The sequence below is a fragment of the Pan paniscus genome, chromosome 10 (genome assembly GCF_029289425.2).
Source record: "Pan paniscus chromosome 10, NHGRI_mPanPan1-v2.0_pri, whole genome shotgun sequence".
Classification (NCBI taxonomy): domain Eukaryota; kingdom Metazoa; phylum Chordata; class Mammalia; order Primates; family Hominidae; genus Pan; species Pan paniscus.
The window spans coordinates 119,143,937-119,170,534 of NC_073259.2; the positions used below are offsets into that span (position 1 = coordinate 119,143,937).

General features: G+C 49.9%; 1 protein-coding gene across 7 annotated transcripts in view; it reads left to right on the forward strand.

Annotated features, from left to right (window-relative positions):
* CUX2 (cut like homeobox 2) overlaps positions 1-26,598 on the forward strand; it is a 323,266-nt gene that overhangs the window by 49,924 nt on the left and 246,744 nt on the right. For 5 of the 7 annotated variants that reach the window (XM_034934490.4, XM_057299529.2, XM_057299527.2 and 2 more), the window contains exon 1: positions 16,721-16,875. The exons of the other annotated variants lie outside the window; for them this stretch is intronic. The gene's annotated coding sequence lies outside the window, so the exon portion shown is untranslated. Of the gene's footprint in view, positions 1-16,720; positions 16,876-26,598 lie in introns of those variants that run through there. 7 annotated transcript variants of the gene reach the window in all.

The following is a 26,598-nucleotide window of genomic DNA, read 5'->3' on the forward strand; positions in this document are numbered from 1 at the left end:
TGAGGTCGCCCAGAACTGGGGCAGGGCAGGGGAAAGAGGGCATGGGTGTGAGAGGCCTTCCAGAGAAAGGATTAAAAGGCCAGGGATCAGCAGGCCAAGGAGACCACGAAGGAGACAGATGTTGGAGCCTGGGGCCGGGGTCCAAGGTCTAGGGCCTGATGGGTCTATGGGACCAAGGACAGATGGGAAGGGAAGAGGAGTCCTTTGGGGTGCGTGGAGCTTGAGGACCCCAGAGTCAATGCATCTTGGGGTGCCATCCAGGGCTTAACATAAAGTGGGTCTGTGGTGATGGGGTGGGTGTTGCTGAGTGAATGAATGAGCCAGATATAAGTCACTTAGGCAAAAGAGGACTGAGGTTTAGGAGGGAGTTAAGAGGCTGCTTCCTGTGCTGTTCAGTGAGAACCTGCTATGTCTCGGATTCCATGGAGAATACAGCCCAGTGGAGGGGACGCCCACCGAGCAAACTCACAGGTAATAGAAGATGACAGCTGGCGCTGAGAGCTCCAAGAGGGAAGCACGGGAGTTTGTAGTCATGAACCTTGGGGCTGGCAGGGAGATTGGGAGAAAAGGCCAGGCAACCAGTCAGGGGCTGCCATCCACAGGGCAGCCCGCCTTTGGCCCAGAGAACGTGCTTGTTCAAGGTTACTTTGATGGGGGAAGAACAACAAGCCAGCCCTTGGCACAAAGGGCAGTGAGAGTAGACAGCAGGGCCATCTCCTCGAGTACCAGGGTGGGAGTAGTCAGGGAGGGCTTCCCTGAGGAGGTGAATGCTGGAGCTGAGGACGGAAGGATGAGTAGAAGTGTACATGGGGAAGTGTGAGGGAACAGCATATGCAGAGGCATCACACTGTGCTTGTCAGAGACCAGAGGCAGATAGAGCCCTGACTTGTCTTACTCCTTACAAATAAATATGATTTTTCTCCTGGTCTACAGCGGTGAAGACTGAATCAGCAGGAGTGGAGTGGTTAGTGGGGCCTGGGCTGGTGGGCATTCTCTGAGCCCTGAGACATAAAGGATTTCAGCCCCCGCCCTTTCCTCCCATTCCTGCCCAAGTACCATCTGTTTCTAGGGGAGCAGGTGGAGGGACCCCAGATGTCCCCTGTCCCCTGCTTTAGCAGTTGACAACCTGTGAATATTTAGAAAGTGTGATTTTCAGTTCCTCAGTGCACCGCTGGAGAAAGCAAACTTTAACTTTTTCCTCTTTTTTTCTTCTTTGTTTTTTCAAGGCCAATTTGAACAGAATCTTTTTTTTTTTTTTTTTTCCCCCTAGAACAAGCCACTGGCTATTACAGAAATAGTAAACAGGAGTCAGGGCTGGGGCATAAGTGGCCTGTTTTAATTAGAACATTAAAGTATTTTAACGCTTACACTTTATATTTCTGCGAACTTGATTATATAGCATTTTAAATACCTGTGAACGTTTTAAGGACTCACAGCGATGAATTATTTGCAGGTTCACAGGAAACTTCTATTTTAAAAGCAAAATGGTATGAGAGTGGCTGTGAAAGCTTTGCAGCAGCGACGGCGCTGTATAATGAGGGGCCACATGGCGGGCGGGCTGGTAGACAGCCCACTGTACCTGCTGTCACTCGAGCTCCGGGGTGCCCACCTTCTGGAGAGGCTGCTGCGGGGTGCAGGGGATTGGAGGGACCTCACCCCCTCTCCTCCCATTCTTCCTCTTCTCACCACAGTGAAGCCACATGGACCTTCTCATCATTCTTTTATTCTCTTGGTATTCATTGAGCATCTACTATGTGCCAGGCATTGTTCCACACACTGTGACAGAGCAGGCAACACTCCCTGCCTCCGTGGAGCTGACCTTCTAGTCTGGGGAGACAGGTGGCAAAGAAAAAAAAATAAATGAACATCATGATGATAAAAATGGTGAAGGAAAGGAAAGTAGGATAGAGGATGGGGATGGAGGTGCTGTGGTGTGCTGGAGTTGGCTCATACCAGCTCCTGAGAGCTGACTGTGTGTGTCTCTTCCCAGCCTTTCATTCAGTGACATTCCATGGGCAGCTTAACAACAGCCAAGGTGGAAGTATTTACCCCATGGAAATTGGCAGATGCCACAAATCAGGGCTTACTCCTTAGAGAGCCCATTGTTAACCATTTACCAGCATGCATCTGAGCAGGTCATGCAGAGATCTGGGGGAGGGTTGGGAAGGGTGTTCCAGGCATTCCCTGATGTGGGAATGTGTTCAGAAGGGTTGAGGAACATCCTGGAAGCCAGTGGGGATGGGATGAGTGAATGAAGGGGAGAATGGAAGGAGATAAGGCCAAAGGAATTCTGTGAATACTTTTGGTCTCTGAAATCCTCTAATCAGTTTACTTGTGCCTCCAGAACTTTGTGCATGCTGTACCTCTGCCCAGAATGCTCTTCCCCTGGCTGATTCCTTTGGTTCCTGTCTCCCCTAGAGAAGTGTTCCGGGACCATTTTTGCCACAGCACATCTTTCGCCTTTATTCTTATATCAGCACTACTTGGTTCCCTTCCCAGCATTTGTTTCCAGTTGTAATTGGGTATTGGGTTGTTTCTTTGAGTTTGGAATCTGTCTCCCTCATTGGACTGTAAGTTCAGAAAGATCTCGTCCCCTGCCATCTCCCCACCTTCCAGCAAGGGCTTACACAGGGCAGATGCTTGAAGCATTATTGTCACATCAGTGAATGCTGGTGGAGAGACTTTTCTGCACTTATTATTGGTTTGGGAAATGCCCTGAATGGTGTGAGATCAGGGATCAGGAGCAGATGTAGCTGATGGAGAAGCTAGAGGCTCCTACCTTGTGCCAGGCCTGATCCAGGAGCATAATTCCTAGGTCCCTTCTAGTTAACTTTGAAGCAACACAGTGGCAGATTGAGGCCACTCTAATGATGGTCATAGTAATTACCCCCACCAGCTACCAACCTGTCAGTGAGAAAGAGCATTCTCTCTGCTCCTGCTAAAGACATCGGCCACTTCAGTGGTTAAATATTTCTATTATATCATGGTAGTATCACAGAGCAATGGATGTGAATTCAGAACTTAAGATGAAGATTGTGTCACTGATGGAGAAAGTACTTAGTTCACAGGCAACTGGAACTGTGTAGCCTGGGGTGCATCAAAGAAGGAAACATTTTCATCAAAAGAATCAGGTTTGGCTGACCTGATTATTTCTTTTTCTAATGATGAGAGCTTAGAACATAATGATTGAGGTAATCAGCATTTAGGCCTTTCATAGTTAATGAGGAACTGTCCAATTTATCTTAGAAACAATTGCTATCCAGGGCCTTTAGTGAAGTGTGCAGTGCCTGGGAGAGAAAGACACTTAACATCACAGAGCTGGGTGCAGACAGGGAGAGGAAGAAGGCTCCTCTTTTAGGACATCAAATTGACTCTGTCTCTGAGGGTTTAAATCCTGGCTCTGCCCTTGCCAGCCATATGCCCTTTGGCCACTTGTTTAGCATCTTGGAACCTCAGTTTCCTCTTCTTTAAAATGGGGCTGATGGAGCAGTTATCTCAGGGAATGGTTTTTGGTTTATGAGGATTAAAAGTGATGAGGCACAGCTGGGTGCAGTGGTGCATTCCTGTAGTCCCAGCTACTTGGGAGGCTGAGGCAAGAGGATCACTTGAGCCTAGGAGTTTGAGGCTACCCTGTGCAACATAGCGAGACCCCATCACTAAAAAAAGTGATGATATGTGTAAAAATCTGAGAATGGTGCCAAACATGGCACTCAAGAAATGTTACCCATTGCTATTTGAGCTGTCAAGTGACATACTTTTTATAGCCTATGAAATAGGAATGGACATAGTAAGTTATTCTACCGTAACAAGAGACTTACTAAAGAAAATGCTGTGGGACGGGCCCAGTGGCTCACACCTGCAAGCCCAGCACTCTGGGAGGCCGAGGCGGGCGGATTGAGGTCAGGAGTTCATGACCAGCCTGGCCAACGTGGTGAAACCCTGTCTCTACCAAAAATAAACACACACACACAAAAATTAGCTGGGCGTGGTGGCGGGCACCTGTAATCCCAGCTACTCGGGAGGCTGAGGCAGGAGAATTGCTTGAACCTGGGAGGCGGAGGTTGCAGTGAGCCAAGATCGTGCCAGTGCACTCCAGTCTGGGCAAAGAGTGGGACTCCATCTCAAAAAAAAAAAAAAAAAAAAAAGAAAGAAAGAAAAGAAAGAAAATGCTATGAAGAAGAAGTCACCAGAGTTTTCTAGCCTGCCAACTGGTGGCTTCATCTTGATGCAATGCATGTTTTACTAGCAGGTAATACTATTCCTTGAGAAAACACACGCAACTGCTTTGCACTTAACCTGGCTCACTGGAGCAGCTACTAATTTGATCATTAGTCAGAGAATGCTTTTCATTTCTGTGTGTGGCTGTAGAGTCGACTTAGCCATAAGTTGTTTGTTCAGTCATTTTGTTTTGTATCATCCAAGAGGACAGAGGCTTTGTCTGCCTTTGTGTGCTGTCTCCTCAGTGCCTAGAACAGCCCCTGCACATAGTAGGTGTGTGATGGATATCTGTTGAATGAATGAAATTATATGCCTGTATGGGTTTAAAAATGAAGGACTATATCCTAGGGAACTGAAAACTGAAGTTTACCCCAAAACATGCACACAAATGTTCCCAGAAGCTTTATTCATGAGTAGCCAAAAAGTGGGAACACCCCAGATGTCCTTCACCAGGCCAGTGGTTCAACTGTGGCACCCCCACACCAAGGAGCACTACTCAGTGATGAAAAGGAACGAACTATTGATAAGCTAATGATGTGGATAAAGCTTGAAGGAATCGTGCTGAGGGAAAAAAGACTATTTCAAAAGGGATTACTTACTGAAGGATTCCACTTACTTAGCATTCCCGAAAAGACAAGGTTGGGGAACAGGGAATGGAGTGGGAATGGGGTCAGGGAGGAAAATAGGTGTGCTCATCAAAGGGCAGCACAAAGGCCTGGGGGTGATGAAATGCTCTGTACCTTGACTGTGTCAATGTCAGTATCCTGGTCCTGCTGTCAGTGTTGTAAAATGTGACCCTTGGGGGAAATTGGATGAAGGGGGCAAGAGATCTCCCTGTATTCTTTTCCAAACTTCTGACCTCAAGAAATCCTCCCTTCTCAGCCTCCCAAAGCACTAGGATTGCAGGCATGGGAGCTACCACGCCCAGCCTCTCTGTATTCTTTCTGCATGTGAATTGGCAATTATCTCAAAATAAAAAGTTCAATTAAAAAAAAAAGTAAAGGACTGAAAGCACTGCATTAATTATTCAAAATGCAGCGGGCTGAATCCCTACGATGTGACGCATTAACTGGAGTCTTCATAGCAGCGGACTGAATCCCTACGATGTGACGCTTTAACTCTAGTCTTCATAGGAGCCCTGTGGAGTAGATGGAGATGATGTCACCATTTTTCAGAGAAGGAAAAGGCTCAGAGAGCTTAAGGGACTTGTCTGAAGACAGACAGCTGGCAAATGGTAGAGACAGGACGCAGACCTGGGAGTGTCAGGCCCTGAGCCCTTAGTTCTTTCCTCTAGACGTGCAACTCTGAGCGCCTCAGGTTTGGACAATGAGCTGAGCTATGAAGCTCACCTGTCGTGCATGGACATGAGATGTCCGACCGGGCAGCTGGGTGCTATGGTACCCCCGTCTGACGAGGCTGACAGCTCTGCAGTGGGGAGAGGCGGTGGAGAGTCATCTTGGGTTTCCCACCTGCCTGCTCCTGAGTGAGCTGCTGACCCCTCAGGAGTTACGACCCCCTCCCCACTCCACTACGTTTGCCTTATCCAGGGGCGGTGGTGTGCAGTGTTGGGTGGTATTATGACATTTTACAGGTGGGGAGACTGAGGCACGGGGCGAAGGGACCTGCAGGATATTCCAAGTGGAGATGCAGTTCTCCCTAGCTCCAGCATCCTGTGGTAATGATCACGGTCAGTTTGCTTTGTCCTGTGTAGTTCCTGTTCTCAGAGCATCTTCTGCCCTGTGACAGTGATCAAGGGCACAGGCCCTGGAGGCCAAGTCCAGCAGCGCTGGGATTGAGTCTTGGCTCTGTAGATCACCAAACTGTGGCCTTAAGCAACTGATTTCTCTTCAAACCTCAGTTTCCCCATCTGAGAAATGGGGGGAGTAATGGGGATTAAATAGAAAATATGTTTGATAACACACTGTAGGGGACAAAAAATGCTAGCAGCATCTGAAGGCTGTAATTTGGAACCCTGGTCTGTCTGCTCTGAGGCCCAGGGCTCTGAGCTGAGAGGAGCAAAGCCTCCACCTGAATTATCCGCCCTGATATTACCCCTCCAGGCCCTGCAGTGCTCTCCTGGACCCAAGTTCTGCTAGGCTGTTGGTTTCCTGAGCAGGGCAGTATGTGTTGCAATAGCGGCCATCCAGAGGGCCTGGAAAGCCCTCTGCAGGAGGCATCATCAAAGCTGAGAGCTGAAAGATGGCTGGGCATTCCTAGGTTAATGGGAGGAAGTAGAGGGAAAGGCATTCCAGAGAGAGGGAACAGCAAGTACAAAGGCTCAGAGGTCAGAGAGTGCAGGTGCTTTTGGGGAACTGTAACCAGAGCATTCATGCTTGAGCATTAAGCAGGCAAAAAGCAGAACCTAGTCACTGTGGCCCTGGGTCTCCTCTTCAGTTAAAACATCACAAAACAGGCTGGAGGCCTTTCAGGGGGCTCATGGGCAGATAAGGAGTTTGGACTACATTTTGAGGGTGATGGGAGCCATGGAGGTTTTGGGGCAGAGGAGTGATGCAGGTGGGCTTAATGTGAGGAAGGTGCCTCTGGCCATCATGTGCAGTGGAGGGGAGCAGAGGTGAGCTCCAAATGGAGGCAAGGAGGCCAGGGAGGAGGCAGCTGCAGCATCTTGATGAGTGATCTGATCCCCGGTCCTGGAGCAGAGTTGTGGGAATGGGCTTGGATAGGAGTGACCAGCTAGGGACATTTGTCAGTGCTGAATTGACAGAGCTCTCCATGGGGCCAGATGAGGGAGCATCTCAACTCAAGTGAGCGAGGTTTCTGTCTTGGGTTCTGGGCTGGCCCGAAAGGGGCAATCCCTTTACCTCTTTTTTGTTTTGAAATGGAGTCTCTCGCTCTGGAATGCAGTGGCATGATCTCGGTTCACTGCAACCTCCGCCTCCTGGGTTCAAGCGATTCTCCTGCCTCAGCCTCCTGAGTAGCTGGGATTACAGGCATGCGCCACCACACCTGGCTAATTTTTTGTATTTTTAGTAGAGATGGGGTTTCACCATGTTGGCCAGGCTGATCTCAACCTCCTGGCCTCAAGTGATCCACCTGCCTCAGCCTCCCAAAATGTTGAGATTACAGGTGTGAGCCACTGCGCCCGGCCTGCGATCCCTTTACTACACTATTCTTTGGTCTCTGTAAAACAGAGGTGATTTCCACCTCCCCATCTCTTGGCATCCTTTTTCTGGGTGAGGGTCAAATGATATCCTCCCTGAGCCTACACCTTGCAGTGAACTGCAAAAAATCCCAAACCTCACCAAGAGGCCCCTCATGTTAGAGATACAAGCTCCATCATTTTGTCCGGTGGTTTTTCAAATGTGCCACCAACCCATCAGCTGAACAGAGATGCTACTTCTCACTCTCTCTGTTTTTTTTTTAATTGTAAAAACCAGTTTGAGGTCTCCTTCTCATCTCAGGAGAGGCGCTGAGAAACAATGCCATCACCAAACAGCAGGTTCTAAGCAAGCACAAGCCAGCATTGATGGAGCACCTACTGTGTGCCGAGGCTCCCTGTGTGCTTCTCCTTGATCTTCTGGGTTAAGGCCACGGGGGAGTGAAATCTGACAGAGTGAGTCTGTGCCCGGCTGCGCCGCGTCCTCACTACATGGGACCTTGAGCCAGGAATTCAGTCACTCTCAGCCTCAGTTTGCACATCCGTGTGCACATCCATGTAAGGGGTTACTCACTGGACTCACCCAAAAGGTGGCTGAAGGAGTCAGTGTTCCCACTCCAGCCAGGGCCAGGTGAGCGGGCACCATGGACTGGATAAAAGACAGTCTTGGACTTGGCCCCAGGAGGTTGGCCTTATTGTTCCTATTTGCGGAGGGAAGTCAGATCCGCAGCCCCAAAGCTGCCAGGGTGTACTTCCTGACTCAGCCGTGCCCTTTTCACAAAGGCCCGGAGGAGACACAGCTGGGGTTGCTGCTGGCGGAGGTCAAGTGCAACCGGGCAGCGTTCACTCCTCCCTGTACAGACCCCTAAGAACAGAGATCAGGCCATCGAGGGATACAGGATTGGGCCACCTCATCCCAGTTGCCCAACTGATGGGGCCCACTTCAGTTTTTCACCCCACCCAGCCTGGAACCTTCCCAAAGCCCAGATAATTGTCACCCAGGGTTCTATGCACTTTTTATAGAAGAACACTGTATTCCTTTCTGAGGACCCTTGTAACAAATTACCACCAACTAAAGGGACTTAAAATAGTAGAAATTTGTCCTCTCGTGGTTCTGGAGGCCAGAAGTCCAAGATCAAGGTGTCTGCAGGGCTGTGCTCCCTCTCCAGACTCCAGGGGAGGGTCCTTCCTCACCTCCCCCAGCTTCTGGTGGCTGCCGGCCCTGCCTGGTTTTCCCTGGCTTGTGGCCACATCACTTGGATCTTGCCTCCATCACCACATGACTGTCTTATCTTTGCGCCTGTCTCTTCTTATAAGGACAAGGGTCGCTAGATTTAGGGCCCACCCTAATCCTATATGCTCTCATCTTAACATAACTGATTAAATCCACCCGCCTTGGCCTCCCAAAGTGCTGGGACCACAGGCATGAGCCACTGCGCCCAGCCAAGCTCTAACAGATTTAAGTTTCTTTCTGACCTTATCTTATTTCCAAATAAGGTCACATTCTGAGGTTCAAGATGATGTGAATTTTAGGGTACCACAATTCAACCCAATACCAGCATCTTTAGAAAACGTTGAGAGCAAGGGTGTCCTTTTCACCCTGACCTTTGTTAGGAGTTTTGTGGGGAAGAAGAGAGAGGGTGTGCGAATGTCTCCCCCATCCGCAGGCAGGAAGAAGGGCTCCAGCTATTAGTCCCAGATGTGTCTCTGAATGAAACACTGAGACTTGAAGTCTTGGCTGCAAACAGGGGGCTGTGTGGTCAGGCAGGAGGAGCAGAGTCTTCTGAGCAGGCTGAGCTGAGGTCTAGGCTATTGGCCTTTCCTCACAGCTTGCCTTTCCCAGACCCTCAATTTTCATCTCTGTAAATTGGGCATAATAATAGTACCTTCCCAATGCGGCTGTTGGGAAGACATCACTGTGGGTTTTAATGCTAGACACTGACTAGTCCAAGGTCTCATTTGGACAAAGAATCTGGGACTGGGAGAGGAGCCGTAAGCAAAAGTGACAGGCCTGGAATCAGGGCTGGATCTGCTGCCTCCAAGAACAGTGTTCCTTTCTCACATCCAGCCCTGGTCCTGCCAGCGATTGGCTAGGAGGGTCTAAGACCTTTAATAATAAAGCTGGCAAATAGGAATGGCAGAGGCTAATCTTTGCGGTGACCCTCTGAGGAAGGGACAGCTGTAGTAATCCATATTTATTTTCCAGATAAGGAAACCAAAGCTCTGGCAGATTTTTTTTTTTTTAAGAAAAGTTCTCGCTATGTTGCCCAGGCTGGAGTGCAGTGGCCCGATCATGGCTTACTACAGCCTCTGCCTCCCAGGCTCAAATGATCCTCCCCACCTCATCCTCCCGAGTAGCTGGAACCACAGGTACATGTCAACAAGCTTAGCTAATTTTTGTATTTTTTGTAGAGACAAGTTTTTGCCATATTGCCCAGGCTGGTCTCGAATTACTGGGCTCAAGAGATCCACCTGCCTTGGCCTCCCAAAGTGCTGGGACTGCAGGCGTGAGCCACTGCACCAGGCCAGGCCCAACAGATTTAAGTTTCCTGCCCAAGGCCACGCAGTTGGAACGTAGTGGAGCTGAGATTCAAATGCAGGTACATCCACCTCTATGTCTCACTTCCTCAGGCTCCCCTGTACCTCAGTTTCCCCATCTGGAAAATGACACCTGTTTCAGGTTCCCAGCTTAGATGACCCCGACTCCAGTAGAACTGTGCTGTTACATAAACTCTGGCTCACCCAGGAGGGTGTCCTAGCTTTTGCATCTCCTGCCCCTCACACCACGGCGACTTGAGATTTTTACACAGACGAGAACTGTGTGTGGGGCGGTGAGCAAGTAAGTGCGTGTTTGCAACAAATATTTTATAATAGACAAGCCTCGTCTGCCACTTCTAAAAGTAGTGAAAAAAAAAAACCCACTTTGAGAAAGTAAAAATAACCCAACGCCTGAGTCACTGAAGTCACTGAACTCAGCCGGAACCGGCAGCTCCAAGCTGAACTGACTGCTTCAGCTCACCCAGGGCAGCAGGGCTGGGGCCAGAAATTTGACGGGGGGGCGATGAACACCTGAGCTTTTAGGGGGAAGTCCCAGTGGTTAGTTTGTGGGTGAAGCGCCTGTCACTCTTCCTTTTATTTTAAGCTGCGGGATGAAATGGCTCCCTGAAACCCTCTATCTTCTTTTTCTTTTAAAAGTGACTTGACAATTGATAATTTTGCCCTGGCGATGGACACCTTAGAGCTTTTATTTCTTGGAGGCCAAACATTGATGTTGTGTGAAATGGGAGCTTGGCGGAGCCTTTGTGCGGATCTCAAGCTTCCTGAAAAATTTATTTACTGTGACTGTGATCCGCAGGAGCCAATTGATGTTTATCTATAGTCGTTCGCGCCAGCAAGGAGGGGAAAAATGCATAACTGCACTTTCTTCGGAAGCCTTGCGAGGCTGTTTAAATAAGTATCTAATAGTGAACTTTCAATAGCAGACAGGCAGTTTGACGGACAGGGGACAGTGTATTATTAACCATAAGCAGGCTTAATCTTTCCCCCACATTTTAGAGGAAGCTTTATAACCTTCTGGCAGAGGAATTCATGAAAACCAGGTATTTGAAGCTAAGCAAAAATTATCCTGGCCATTCCCGTGGCAGAATCGATCACTCCAAGAGCCGCATGAAGGAGGGGAACAGGCTGCGGCTGGGCCCAGTGTGAGCAGCCCTGGCCACCTCATTGTGGCGGAAGGGCCCGAGAAGTGGACAGGGACCGGGAGCGGGCAGAGGGAGGCAAGGGTCGTGCTGGAAGCCTGGTTTTCCTGCCAGGTAAGTAACTTCTGCTGTTAACTGAGCTTGGGGACTGGGGTCAGAGACCTGTGTCTTCCCCCTGTGCCCCGGTTGCAACAGCACCTAGCTTTTGGCAGCATCCACCTTTTTTCTTTGAGACAGGGTCTTGCTCGGTTGCCCAGGCTAAGAGCAGTGGTGCAGTCCCAGCTCACTGCAGACTCAACCCCTTAGGCTCAAGGCATCCTCCCACCTCAGCCTCCCCAGTATCTGGGACTACAGGCGTGTGCCACCATGTCTGGCTAATTTTTTTGGGCTGGGGGGAGATGGAGGTCTCACTGTTTGCCCAGGCTGGTCTCCTACTTCTGGGTTCAAGTGATCTTTCCATCTCAGCCTCCCAAACTGCTGAGATGACAGGCATGAGCCACTGCAGCTGGTGCATCCACTTTTTAAGCAATAGAAGTGATTTATGTGATACTGTTCAATGCATGTCTGTCTTGTTCATTGGGCCGGAAGTTTTGTGCAGCCTGGAGGCTGTCTTATTTAACCAGGGAGGCTCTCTTGATCTCTGGACGAAGGTAGACTGGCTTAGTTACAGAATTGTCCCCTGGCCCCCTACCTGGCTGTCATCACCTTGGGAGTAATGCAGCCTTCAGTGTCTGTCTCCTCCTGTTTAGAGGGTCAGCCGCAAGCACCCAGGGACTTCACCTCAGTCTGCCCAGCACCAGATACCCCATAGCATCTCTTATGCTGTTTATTGAATGACTAGCCATGTGTTTTCCTGGGGTGGGAACAGCTGTGGTTAAGAGCATGAGGGTGGCCAGGCGCAGTGGCTCATGCCTGTAATCCTAGAACTTTGGGAGACAGAGGCAGGTAGATTATTTGAGCTCAGGGGTTCAAGGCCAGCCTGGGCAACATGGTAAAACCCCATCTCTACAAAAAATACAAAAATTAGCCAGGTGAGGTGGCGCACGTCTGTAGTCCCAGCTATTCTGGAGGCTGAGGTGGGAGGATCGCCTGAGCCCAGGAGGTTGAGGCTGCAGTGAGCTGTGATTGTACCACTGCACTCCAGTGTGGGCAACAGAGTGAGACCCTATCTCAAAGAAAAAAAAAATGGATGAAGGTTAGATACTCTTGGTATCAAATTCCTGTCTGTTACCCACTGTGTGTTCTTAGGCAAGTGGTCTGCCTTCTCTGAGTCTTTATTTCCTGGTCTAATGAGGTAAGGAGGGAAATGACTTCACCATTTTAAGTCTCAGTTTCCTCATTTGTAAAGTAAGCATAGCAGTGCTCCCCTCCTTGAGGGCTGCAGTGAGAGGTAGATGAGAGGGTGCAGGTGGAGGACTCAGTGTGTGAGTTATAGCTGTTCTTATTAAAATTGTATTGATCAATATTACCGTTACTACCATCACTACTTTTTCTCTCCGTGAAATAAGCGAAACTCACAGCCTCCATTTTGTCTGCTTCAGACATTGTCACCCCTTTCAATGTCTCAAAGCCAGAATGAAGGAGCATGCTGGGTGCCATGTAGGGTCAGGAAATGCTGGGCCTGGAGTGAGTCCCTGCACATGGTGGTTGCTCTCATGCATCTGCTCCGTGCAGGAGCAGTGAGCTGACCCTGGAGCTGAGTCCCCTTGTGCAAGTCCGAGCCTCCTCGAGCAAGGGCTCAGAGGCTGACAGGGTCAGCAGTGATGCTGGGACAAGAGAGAGTGCCAGGGGCTCAACAAGTGGCTCGTGGATGAGTGATGGTTCCAGGATTAAGTGTGCCACTGAGCCCCCCATCAGCAGGGAGAACCAAGAGCTGCCTGGTGCCCAGAGCAGTTATCACCAGAGTCTGGTCCGCATTCTTGCCGACAGCCCAGAGAGTACAAAGTGGAGCCCTCTGGTGGGGGTGAGGGGAAATCAGACCTTGGAGGTCTCAAGTTCCCTACCTGCCTGGGCTGAGGTTCTTTGTCTGCCCCGGGCTGTTCTATCCCCTACCCCTCACATCCTTTCTTGCTCTCCCAGAAGCCAGTTGGGTTTACCCAAATTATCATCCCCATGGCCACCACAGAGCAGAGTGGGAGGCCGGGCCCTTTGCTGGGTGCTCCCTGTATGGAATCTTAGGAGCTTTTATCACTTACACCCATTTTCCAGAAGAGGAAACTGAGGCTCACAGAGGCAAAGTCACTTGCCCGAGGCCCCATAGCCATCCCGTGGTCCTGTCCCTCTTCTCTGATGCTTCACATCCCTGCTTCCCAGCTCAGTGGCACCTCCAGCCTCCTCTTTCCCTCCAGAAAGCAAGGCCAGCTCAGCCACGGGGTGTGTTTGTGAGTTGAGCTGGAATTGTTCAGGAGATCTGGCTTGAAGAAGTTGGTAGGCTATAATCCCAACACTTTGGGAGGCCGAGGCAGGTGGATCACTTGAGGTCAGGAGTTAGAGACCAACCTGGCCAGCATGATGAAACTCCATCTCTACTAAAAATACAAAAATTAGCCAGGCATGGTGGTGGGCACCTGTAATCCCGGCTACTTGGGAGGCTGAGGCAGAGAATTGCTTGAACCCAGGAGGTGGAGGTTGCAGTGAGCCAAGATCACACCACTGCACTCCAGCCTGGGCAACAAAGCAGGGCTCCGTCAAGAAAAAAAAAAGAAAAAGAAAAAGAAGAAGTTGGGAGGCAGCTAAGATCTTGGCTTCAGAACGTGAGTCCCTGTTGTCAAGATAAAAAGGATTAAATCCTAAAAGCAGAGCCTTGCCAACGCATCGGACAGAGCCCAGCACCCCCGAATGTTCTGCACTGGGCATCCTTCCTGTTCCCTTCTCATGCCTCTGATGGGAGCTCTGGTCCAGATACACTCAGGAAGGTGACATGAGACCCTCAAATGTGTGTGTGTCACCTGAGACCACCAGGTGTGGCCTTGGAGTGAAAACCCATGTTGTTCTGGGCTCAGGTACTCAGATGCCTGTCTTGGGGTGACAAACCCCATCTCCCACTGCTTCCTGTTCAATTTTGGGAAGTGTTTTGGGAAATGACACACTGCTCACCTGCTTGTCCCCAAGCCCTCCATCTCAAGAGAGCAGGATGGGAAGTTGGGGAGGAAGCAGAGGAGCCAGGGTCTTTCTTTTTGGCTTTATTTATTAGCAACAAACTAATATGAGAGCTTAGAGCAAGGCACCAGCAGCAGAGGGATCCTAAAATGATATTAATCACAGCAGCAATAACTAATACATATTCATGTGCCTACCCGGGGCCAGATCTGGGGAGCTCCTAGATAACTAAAATGGGCTCCTGCTCTCAGGGGGGTCACTGGGGTGAGCAGACCACCCGTGACTGCACAAGACAGCGTTTTCTCACAGCAGCAGGTCCTGCTCGGCAAGCGAGGCGCTCAGAGTCAGGAGCCAGGGAGGATCCGCAAAGAGACTGCAGCGAGCAGGCAGAGGATGGGGGTGGCTGTTTTGTACCTGGGGCACAGCATTGGGCACCAGGAATGGCGTGGGCATTGGCACAGAGAACCCAGGCTCCAGGGTGTGTGAGTCGTTTTGCTGGGTTAGAGGTGAGCTTGGAGTGGTTGGTGGGTGTCAGATCAGACAAGGCCCCAAGGCCATCACATGGAGTTTGGACTTTTCCCCGAGGCTCAGAGTAAGGATTTGGGGAGTTTAGTTCTAAGAGCTACAGGAAGCCATTGAAGGGCGTAAGCTTGGGACAGTAGTGACAGGATCCACTTACCTTTTGCAAAGAAGTCTCAGGCCACCATGGAGAGGAGGGTCGTAGGGGTAAGAACAGAGTCGGGAGCTGGGCGCTGTGGCTTTACGCCTGTAATACCAGCACTAGGGAAGCCGAGGCAAGTGGATCACTTGAGGTCAGGAGTTCAAGACTAGGCTGGACAACATGGCAAAACCCTATCTCTACTAAAACTGTAAAAATTAACCAGGTGTGGTGGTGCCTGCCTGTAATCCCAGCTACTTGGGAGGCTGAGGCAGGAGAATCACTTGAACCTGGGAGGTAGAGGTTACAGTGAGCCAAAATCATGCCACTGCACTCCAGCCTGAGCGACAGAGCAAGACTTCGTCTCAAAAAAAAAAAAAAAAAAGAACTGAGTGGGAGAGACAGGGAGGAGCTGCTGCAGTCATCGGCCTTGGCACCGGGGATTCCCAGGTACAGGCCAACGAGGGACCTTTCAAAGTAGATACGCATCTCTGGAGGGAGGCCACTGAGGCTGCTGTGAGCTGCCTTGCCAGCATTTCTCCTTTCCATCCCACATCTTGACGCTCGGGGACTGCGGAGCCCCAGTTGACAATATGGTGACATGTTAACGGGGGAATGGCCGGAGGGGACCTATACCCCCAGCCCCAGAGCAGCTCAGACAAGAGCAGGAAGCCAACGTCACCTCCCTCTCTCTAGCAAGGACTCATGTTGGTCTCCTGATTCCCTTTCTCTTCGTGAGTTCAGAGGAGGAGGACAGTGAGCCACGCTGGAGGGACTTGGCCTCGGCTGGCACAAGCTGGGTATTCATTTATTCATGCACTTAGCAGCCGCCCATGGGGCTCATGCCTGGTGCAGGGGAAAGGGGGAGCACCGCAGACTGCCTCCTCCCCTCAGGGAGCCCCCAGACAGGGACGGCCAGAAGTGCAGCATGTAGAACCAGCCTGAGAAGAGCTGTCCCTGAGTAGGAGCCGGGAGGCCTCTGGAGTTAGGATAGGTGCTCAATATAGCCTGGAAGGCCAAGGAAGTCTCCCAGAGGAGGCCGCCTACATCATATGCTCAGTGAAGGCAGGAACTGGATTGCCCCATTCAATACAGGATCCCAAATGCTCAGCAGTGTGGAAGGAAGTGACTTGGAAGCTCAGACCTGAAGGGCGACCAGGTCCTGCCCCAGCAGAGGCAGGAACGTGTGTTCAAGGTGGAGGAAACGGCCTGGCCAAAGGCTCGGAGGTGGGCTTTGTGCAAATCACTGTTCAGAGTGCCTGGGACCTCCGGGTGAGCAGGGTGTGGCAAGAGCTGAGGCTGGAGGCCAGAGGCAGTGCTGCATTTTGGGGTCTAGGCCTCTGAGCTCATAAAAATAGCTCGGTGCTTTCTTAAACCGTTGTGTGGTTTCTCTTCTTCCTTCATTTCTTGCCAAGCCCGGAAAGCCAGGTTGGGTCACTGCTGGGAGGTATGAGGTGAGACTCGGGTTTGCAGGCAGGGCAAGTTGTGGGGAGGTGGGGGTGGCCCCCTATTTGTTGGGGGCAGACCTGCCATTTGAAAGCCACCATCCTCATGTGTAGCCCTCACATGGGAGAACAGGATTGGACCTGCAGGGATCCTGGCTGGGGTGAGATGGAGTCTCAGGGGAAGGTGGGGGATGTCTCTGCCAGCTTTGGGGCTCCCAGTCTCTCTGATCACCTATTGGGTTTATTGGGCGCCGAAACTGGGGCCTGCACGGATGGTGTAAAATCAGACCCAGGCAGCCTGGGTCAGTGCCCATCATGCAGAGTGACCCTCTGTCCCCTCCATGCCCAGCGGGGCCGATGGGCAGCTAGGAGGCGAGGTACCGTCTGGCTCAATCGAGAGCCAAAGAGGTAATGCTAATGTCTTTTAAAATTAGAATGAAAATGTTTATTGCAGAGCAGAACCTGCGTCAGCTCAGAGTCCTGTGGGAAGGGAACGACTTTATCGCAGCCTTTCGCTTTTATTTTTGCACATTCGCTTTTTATTTGCCGGTGGTGCTGCTGACGGGCCCTCGGAGCGGGGCTGTGTCTGGACACTTCTGGGAGCCTTGGACGGCTCTGGAGAGGAGGCAGGAGCTGCCCAGGGTGAGTGCAAGGACCCGCCGAGGGTTGAGAGGACTTGGGGGATGTGAGAGCAGGAGCCTGTGACTGTGTGTGTGTGTGTATGTGTGTGTGTGCTTGTGTCTGTGTGTGTCCTTGTGCCCCTTTGTGTGTCCAGCTCGATGTATGCGTGGCCTGTGTGGCTCTCCGTGTGTCTTTCTCTGTGTGTGTGGTGGCCGCGAGAGCCGTCCATGCATGAGCTTGAGTGTGGATCTCTGCCTATCTCTGTGTGTGCACTCATGAGTTGTGTGTGTGTCTGTGTGTCTTTGGAGGTGGCCATGGGTGTGGCTGGGTGTGGGTCTTGGCCCTCTGTCTTTCTGTTTGTGTGGATGTGTGTGTGTATCTTAAGGAGACACATGGGTGCGTGACTGGTGGGTCTGTGTGGGTGCAGACACCCATGTGTGCAAGTCAGAGGGGTATGCATGTGTGTGTGTAAGCATGAGTGTACACCCACAAGTGTGTGAATTGTATACATTTGAACATGTGAGCTTGCATGGAGGAGGGTGTCACGTGGCAGAGTGAGTTGTGTGCATGTATTTTGCATGTGTGTGCTACATATGAGAGCATGTGGACTGAGCACACGTTGCACAGGAGGGTGTGAGCAGTGCTCATGTGCTGGAGCACCTGTGTGAGTATGTATGTGAGCACATGTTGCATGTGTTGCATATGAGCACATGTGTGGGGCACTTCCATCTTGCATGGGGGAGCCCCCAGTAGAGCCCTCCCTGGGCAGCTCAGCTTGCCACCAAGGAGGTCACTGTAGACTCCCAGCCTCTTGCCTCAGCCCCAGCTCCAGTCAGAGCCTGGAAAACCCTCCCCGGTCCCTCTGAGGGCTGTGGCCATTTTTAACCCACCCTATTCCAACCAAGATGGTTTTGTCAAGATTTGCCTTCTGTAGCTTGGGCTATAAAAACAATGGGTGTTTTGTTTTTGGGAGGGGTGTTGCTTTCTAAATACCAAAGCATTTTGTGACACGAATGCGCTTTTTCAAGGTGCACTCACCCCTCGTGATGAGGACCCCTGGGTGACAATGGGTCAGTGCGGCCCAGGGGAGGCTGGTGCCCCAGGATTGGTTCCTGGGATGCACCTTCCAGGAAGGCTGCCCTGAGCTGTGTGGTAAGGGACTCTGGCCACAGCCCTGGAGACTGTCAGGGTCCCCCAGATGGCCACACCACAGCAGCCCTGCATCCTGCCACCTGCAGGGTGTGACCCCCTACAGCCGCTTCTCCAGGCTAGAAAATCCATGCCTTGCAGGGAACCTGGTGGCTGCCGGGCTTCTCCACAGAGCCATGGAGCCAGAGGAACCTCCTTTTGATCTCTGTCCCTGTCCGGCTCACTGTCCCTTCACTGGGATTTGTCATGTTGTGGTATCACCCTCTGCAGATCTGGGTGGGTGAGTGGGTAGGGGGAGTCACATCTTACAAAACAGAAACCAGGTACTCTGCAGAATAGAAGATGGTCGCGCCAGTGCCAGATGCATATCTGGAGCCTGGCTTCAAACACTGTGTGGCCTTGGGCATGTTGCTGAGCTTCTCTGAGCCTTAGTCTTCCCACCTGTAAAATGAGAGTCATAACAGAGCCAGGCTCAGGGCTGTCTCTTACTTGTTACCTTGGGGTCTTTCTGGAACAAGGCAGACTTCCGTGGGCCAGATTGGTTCGGTGTGTCCTAGCTATGTGTGATATCAGGCAGGTCACTTTATCTGTGCCTCAGTTTCCTTACCTGCAAAATCGGGCTAAATACAGTACCGACTACATGGGGATGTTGTGAGAGTTAAATTTCTTACTTTACATAAAAGGTTATAGTAAGTACTATAGAGCAGGAGCTATTATTGTTATTTCTGGAACGCCTGAACTCAGATTAAAACGTCCTGTTGGCACACAATATCCTCTTTTTTTAAAATCACACAATGTGTAACCCACTCTTTCTGCAGCCTTGCCCACTGTGTGCTGCTGTCAGGCAGCTGCTGTGTGCCAGGCATCTGGCTGGGCATGCCCGAGGCATCGTGGTATGGGTTATGGGGTGGGTGTCCTGCGTGGGTGGGCCGCGCCAAATGCTGTGCCTGTCTCTCCTCCAACGGTCTGGTGAGGTGGGCAGGGACTCAGGTTAAATCACCCTGGGCAGCAGCCAGGTGTGGGAGCCAGCCGACAAGGAAGCCACCTGGCAGCTCTCCCTCCGAGGGAGGATCTAGCAAGCTCAGGCTTGTGGCAGTTGTGGGCACCTGAGACTGTTTTGTGCACTTGTTCAAAGCCGACTGACATCTGAGCATTGGTGGCAGACAACTGAGAGGAGAGTGGCATGAGATTTCCCCTGAGCCTGGCACCACACTGTGCCCTGAGCCCACCCCACCTTCAACCATGTCACGGACATGTTGATGATGAAATACTCAGGCTCATTCAGTGAGGCCCTCTGCCTGGGCCAGGCCTTGTGCTGAAACAGCTTGCATGCATGATCTCGTCTAGTCTTTGTAGAAACCCCTCAAAGTAAATCCTTATTCCTATTTTATGGGGAGAAAGCTGAGGCTTGGAGACATTTTGGAGTCTTCCAAATCTGTGTAGAAGTTCTAGTTCTTCCAGTTGCCGAGTGACTTCAGGACAGCTCCTTAACCTCTCTGAGCCTCTGTTTACCCACTTCGTAGTGGGTAGCAAAAGTTCAATGAGACAGTGTAGCTAAAACATTTAGCTTGGCAGTTTGCGTAGTAAGTGATCAAAAAAAAGCTGTTATTGTTATTACTATTGTTACTATCTTATCTTTTTGCAAGGTGATATTCCTTGCCAGTTTAATGATGATACCAACAAGATTTGAAGTGGATGCCTTGATGTTTACAGAAAGGGGTTATTCTTTAGGAATAAAACACTTTATTTTTATTATTATTAGCAACAGATAATTTTGTAAGTTTCCTGCCTAGAGGGGACACTCCTCTTACCTTGACGGTCTTATTGGATGGGGGTGAAGCTTTTTCTATTTCATGGATTTTTGCCTCCCTCATTGGGATGCTTTGAGCAAAAGGTCTGGTGTATAGTAGATGCTCAACCAATGCTTGTTGGATGGGTGGACAAGCGGTGCACCATGCTCACTGTGGCTAACGGGTGATTGGGTTCGGGAACGACCTGGCAGTTTCCCATAAACAGGGCGCCTGATGGAAGCATCTTCCCTTTGCAGAGTTGTTCCTGGGTGCTGGGAACATACCTTGGAGTCAGTCACTTAACTGAGTGTGATGGCCAGAGATAAAGGAGCTGGCAGGAAACTGAGATGCTATCTCTCAACTCGAAGACCAGGGAATGGGTTAGAGGGAGTGAATATGACCTTGACAGACAGGCGTACATCAACTGTGAGGGAAACTTCATTCATTCATTCATTCAGTGAACATTTCTGTGCTCAGTGCTGGGATGCAAGGAGATGCCCTGTTGGGGCCAAGTGAAAGAAGAGAACTGGTTGATGCATGAATCTCAAATAGACTTTTCAGGGACTTTGTCACACTTGGGGAGGATCTGGGGCCACTGTCTACTATAACAGGCAGGACTCTTACGGTTCTATCTGAGAGAAACTTATCTGGAGTCAACTTAAACAAAAGAAAATTTTTATTGGCTCATGTGACCTGAAACGGTCAGGTGTCTGGCTTCAGGCATGGCTGTATCCAGCTGCTCAAATGGTGTTATCTCATCCTACTCAGATCTTGGCTCAGCTTTTCCCCTGTATGGGTGGGCTTTGTTCTGAGCCAGGATTCTCCCCTGGCAGCTGTTTCACCACCTTGGCAACTCCCAGGGAAAGAAAGCAGCTCTTTCCTAGGCTTTAGCAAATGTCCTGGGATTCCCCCTGATTGGACCAACTTGGATCCATGCATTTGCCCAAGCCGTTCCGACCACCTGGAATGTCTTTCTTTTACCTAAACCTAACCTATTTGTGCTTTGAGTCCTGCCTAAGCGCCACGGCTACTACTAAGAGCCTCCTCTCTTTCTGTCTTTATTGTTGTCTGCATTTTCTCTCTCTTGGGGCACAATCATCTTTTTTATGTCTTCTAATTCCAGCATGTCCTGGCTGCACCATGTTCATGTTAGGTAGACTAGGGTCCTTCATAGGCCAAAGCTTCCTTTTTCTGCCTTTCACTCTTCCCCCCTCACATAGTATAAAAAACAGGATCCGTGTTGAATGCATGCATGGATTTGGGGCGTTAAGAAGGATTTAATCGAGAAGCCAAATCTCAGGATGGCTCATGGGAGGTTTGTGGGCTAACAAAGTCCAAAGAGAAGCCCAGGAATTATCTTCTGAACCCCATCATTTGCAGAGGGTTCCAAAGCTTTGGATAGTCACACTGGCCAGGTGGGGAGCTGGGAAAAGGGGAAGAGCCTGATTCAAAAGCCAGGTTTCCCTGGTTCAAATTCCAGCTCTTCACCCTCTGGCTGTGTGATGCAGGGCAAGTTGCTTTACCTCGCTGTGGCCCTGGTTCCTCGTCTATAAAATGAGATAATTCACACAACATATTGAAGGAAAGGATCTGGCACGCAGTATGGACTGCTGGCCATTATCTTTATTGCTGGGTTGTTTTCAGAGCTGCCAGGCCAGAAGAGGGGTTTTAAAGTCCGTTCCTGGTTACCAGAGGAGGAAACAGCAGCCCATTGAGCTTCAGAGACACCTGCAAGTTCATGGAACACCAAGAGTCAGATTGGCCCCACCTGGTGACCTTGACGCCTTTCAGGACCACCTGGGCTCGCAGCCAGCTGTGGCCCTCAGAGAATGTGGATGCTTCTTTTGGAGAAAGGACAGGGATAGGGAGGGGACCCTGTGGCTCCCATATTGGATGAATGGGGCGTGAGTCTTGGTGGTTCTACCCGAAACACTCTGTTTCTCCCAGCCCGGTTTTCCCAGGCATGCCTTATAACCTGTTCTCCTCTAAGGAGCCGTCCTTGGCTGATCTGTCCAGGGACCTGGGCTCATCGCTATCCCCAGAATTGACTCGGGGGCCACATTGAGGGTCAGGGCCCTGCGCTGGGGAGAGCCACTGCCCTGTTCCCTGGGTAGTGACCTTCACTGCTTCTGGTGCTAAGATGTATGGCCTGCCTCTCCCCAGGCATTTATTTCTGCCTCTTCAGAAATATTTGGGGGTGATTAAAAGGAAATATTCATTTAACTGTAATGAAATGGGGTTTGGGGGTTTTGGAATGATCAGCCATGGCCTCGGGGGCCCAATGCTGGTTGATTTGATCACTGAGTTGATAGGCAATGGCTATTGATTTCTGTCCGCCTCCTCCCAGGAAGGGGCTGACGGAAGAGGTGACTCAGCAAAGGGGAGATGTTTTGAAATTCAGGAGAGGGCTAGTGTGGGAAGCTGGAAAGCTCTGTGTGTGTGTGTGTGCGTGCGTGTGTGTGTGTGCGCGCGTGCGCGCGTGCATGCGTGTGCTCACGCACGTGTGCATGTGAGCTCTCCCTGCCTCTCCAGAGCCTATACTGCACACCCCCAGGGAGATGGGGACTGTAGATTGCTTCCTCTCCAGCTGCCTTTCCCAGGAGTATCAGGAGAATAACTGGGATTTGGAGCCACACAGACCTGGGTTTGAAGCCTGCATCTGTCATTTCCCAGCTAGGTGGTAACCTTGTGCAAGTGGCTTTACCTCTCTGTGACTCAGTTTCCTCATCTGTAAAGTGGGTGAACAGTAATACCTGCTGCATGGCTGTTCAGAGACTTAATTGAGAATTTCTCTAATGGTAATTCATGGCAGCTCTGATTTCACTGATATTAACTAATAATGAGCCTTTTTTTTTTTTTTTTTTTTGAGACAGAGTCCCTCTCTGTTGCCCAGGTTGGAGTGCAGTGCCATGATCATGGCTCACTGCAGCCTTGACCTCCTGGGCTCAAGTGATACTCCCATCTCAGCCTCTTGAGTAGCTGGGACTACAGGCATATGCCACCACACCTGGCTAATATTTTTATTTTTAGTAGACATGGGGTCTTGCTGTGTTGCCCAGGCTGGTCTCAAACTCTTGGGCTCAAGCGATCCCCCCACCTCAGCCTCTCAAGTAGCTGGAACTGTAGGCTGGTACCACCATACCTGGCTAATATTTTGTAAGGATAGGGTTTTGCCATGTTGCCTAGGCTGGTCTCAAACTCCTGGACTTAAACAATCCATCCACCTCGGCCTCACAGAGTGCTGGGATTACAGACATGACCACAGTTGGAACTACAGGCAGGTGTCACCATGCCCAGCCCCAGCTAATATTTTTATTTTTAGTAGAGATGGGGTCTTGCTATGTTGCCCAGGCTGGTCTCAAACCCCTGGACTTAAGCAATTCACCCACCTTGGCCTCCCAAAGTGCTAGGATTACAGGCATGAGCCACTGCCCCCAGTCCTGGCTAATATTTTTATTTTTAGAGGAGATGGGGTCTTGCTATGTTGCCCAGGCTGGTCTCAAACTCTTGGGCTCAAGTAATCCTCTCACCTCAGCCCCAAAGTATTGGAATTACAGGTGTGCACCACCATATCTGGCCTAATAATGAGTGTTAATTCCTGATAGAAATAAGAAAAGGTACCAGGTAGGTGCCAAGGAAGGGGTGATAGATTTTGACTGAGGCAATCCTGGAAGACTTCCGCGAGAAGGGCCTTGAATGATGACACTTCCAACAACATGTGACAGAAAGGGGTGGGACAGAAAACACATTTCTGGTTCAGGAATTCATAGGCACAAAGGCAGGGAGGCATAGAATCTCTGGTGAGATGGAAGAACAGATGCTGTCCATTATGGCCGGGAGAGGAAAGAGGGACAGGGGACAACCTGGGGACAGGGAGAGGCAAGGATGTAGTGGAAGAGAAGTGTTGGGCTTTGTGTCAGCAGCTCAGTTGATAGGGTTGCTGGACAGGCTGTGTGCAGGCAAGGCCCACATGGTGGCAAGATTGTTGCATTTGAAATTCAGAAGCAATGATAACACGCAATGCCACCTTCCATTGGCTGGACAGTGTGTGCCAGGCATTGCGTTAACTTATACCATCTCATTAAATCCACACCTCTGTCCCCATTTTACAGGTGAGGAAACTGAGGCTCTTTGTAACATCTACAGGTGTACCCAAATGTACAGTTTTTGGTGACAGTGGGCCATGTCCCTTTGAATCACACCTAAGGTCTGCCAAGACCCCCCGGTGGCCTTCCTGCTCTGTGGCCAAGCCCACAGGCCCCTCACACAGCCTGCCCACCTGGTGTGCACCTGGAGTCCTTGAACCCATGTAAGTTTCTCCTTTGCAGGAACTTTTTTGACATCTGACTGGGGTGCATCCATTCTTCTTCAGGATTTCCTGCCTAATCTAATCAGGCAAAGATGTCATGTACATGTCACTTATAATTCTTTTCTCCGTGTTCCCAGCTAAGTTCTTCTGTTGCCTCAGGGAGTTCCGGGAGCTGCAGGTTTCACCTGGGGAGGGCCCAGTGCTGCAGTTCCCACCGTATTCTGTTCTTGCTGGCTCTAGGAAGTTGGGAGTATTGGGACATGTGCCCTGGCAGGCAGAATGCCCGTCCTCTAGGTGAGGGAGCAGAGGGTGCAGGGAATGGAAAGGTCTGGGATGGGGCTTCTAAGTTACAGTGAGAAAACAAATGCCTGAAATTAAAATTCAAGAGGATGAAAAGCAAATAAATGAGATAGGGCAGTTAGGGAAAGCTTTGGGTGTAATTTATTTAAACTTTTTTGTTTTAACTTTTCATTTTGAGATAATTTCAAAAAGATTGACAAAAAGTTACAAAAACAGTACAAAGAATTCCCCAGATTCCCTGAATGCTGACATCCAGCCTAACCACAACACAATTACAAAGTCAGAAAAATTAACGTGGCTGAAACACCATTACATAATGGACTGACCTGACTCAAATTTTGCCAAGTGTCCCACTGATGTCGTTTTTCTGGTCCAGAGTCCAGTTCTGGATCATGTGACGCATGGAGTTGTTATTTCCCCATAGTCTCCCTTAATCTCGAACAGTTCTTCAGTCTTCTTTTGTCTTTAATGACCTTGACACTTTTGATGAAAACTGGCCATTTATCTTGAAGAATGTCCCTCCATTTGAGAATGCAGGGTGTTTACTTATGATTCAATTCAGGTTCTGCATTTTGGGCTACAGGAGTGATGTTGTGTCCTTCTCCATGCATTGGATCAGGAGGCACCACTGCTGTTAACTTTGGTCACTTGCTCAAGGTGAGGACTGGCTGGATCCTCTGCTGTAAAATTATTATTTTTCTCTTTGTAACTAATAAGTGCTGGTGTGGAAACATTTTGAGACAATGTAATACTCTCTGTCATCATTCTTTTGCCCAATAATTTTAGCATGCATCGATGCTTCTTGCTTGAAACAATTATTGCTATGGTGTTTGCCAAATGGTGATTTTCTGTTTCCGTCATTACTTCTACATTTATTAATTGAAGAGCTTTTTTCCTTCTTCCCCATTTATTTATCTATTCAGTTTTTTATTTCAGTGTGGATTCAGATTCATATTTTAATCTGTTTCCCCTCTCTGCCACCTCCATACCCACTGTCTCTACCCACTATCTTTTCTCTCTCTTCCCCCACCCCATCTCCCCTCTGTCTCCACCCATTTTCCCCCTTCTCTTTGCCCCACTCTCTTCTCCTTCACTTTCTCTTTCTCTCTCTCTCTCTTTTTTTGCAACTTTTTTTCTTGCTGAAGAAATCAGGCTGTCCTGTAGAGTTTCTGTCCATTGGGTTTGGCTGAGTGCATCTTCACGGTGTCATTTAATGCTCTCCTCCATCCCCTGGGTCTCCTGTGAACTGGTGGTAACCCCAGAGGCTTGATCAGATGCCAGATTGACATTTTTGCCAAGACCACGTTGCAGGTGGCCACATGCCCTTCTGGTAGAGGCACACGAGGTCTGGCTATCTCCCTTTCAGGACATGGAGATTGATTGGTGGGTTCAGGAGCTGTCAGCCGGTCCATCCATTGTCAAGTTTCCCATCAGCTTTTCATCTGCTGGGTTTCATGACCACTGATAATCATTGCCTGGGTCCATGAATTCATTAGGGGTTGCTAAATGTGCTTACGTTCTTCCTGTCCCTCTTTCTCTTTCTTAGCTGGGCAATTTTCTCTACAGGGAAACCGCCCCTCATCAATTATTTGTTTACCCTGAAGGAAAATATGTTTACAAAAGGGAAGACAGATGCTTAAATCTTTCTCTTTATTTGCTGGTTTTCAAAATAATGAGCTGGTTCCCTAACATCCTCCAAAGATGGCCTACGAGAGTTTTAAAAAATATCATTGTAAGCCCATAGTTGCAAGTGTAACAGAAGTGTCTTAATCCATTTCAGTTACTGCCCTTATTTATGCTCCGACTGTCCCATCTCTGGCATGTGGGGGCCTCTGACCCCTCTGGACTGCCCCAGCGACCTTGGATGCCCTTCTTGCTTTCTGGGAGGACAAGTTGATCCAAGCTCATTCCATATGTTTCCCACCTCAGTCTTGGACTCAGGCTTTGCTCCAGAGATCCCTGGACCAATGGTATTTAGAGACCACAGTCTGGGTGCTGAAAGAACAAATGTACAAAACATCTGTTATCACACAGGTTGGGGCATTTTTGGTAGTCCACAGTGGATAGGATGGTGGAGAAGGGGAAAGGCAATGGCTTTGATCTTGGATCTCATCTCTTTCCTAACCCAGTTGCAGGTTAATGAGCCACTGGAAACCATTAAATTACTTCTCCAACTTCTTCATTTAGAAAGCAAGG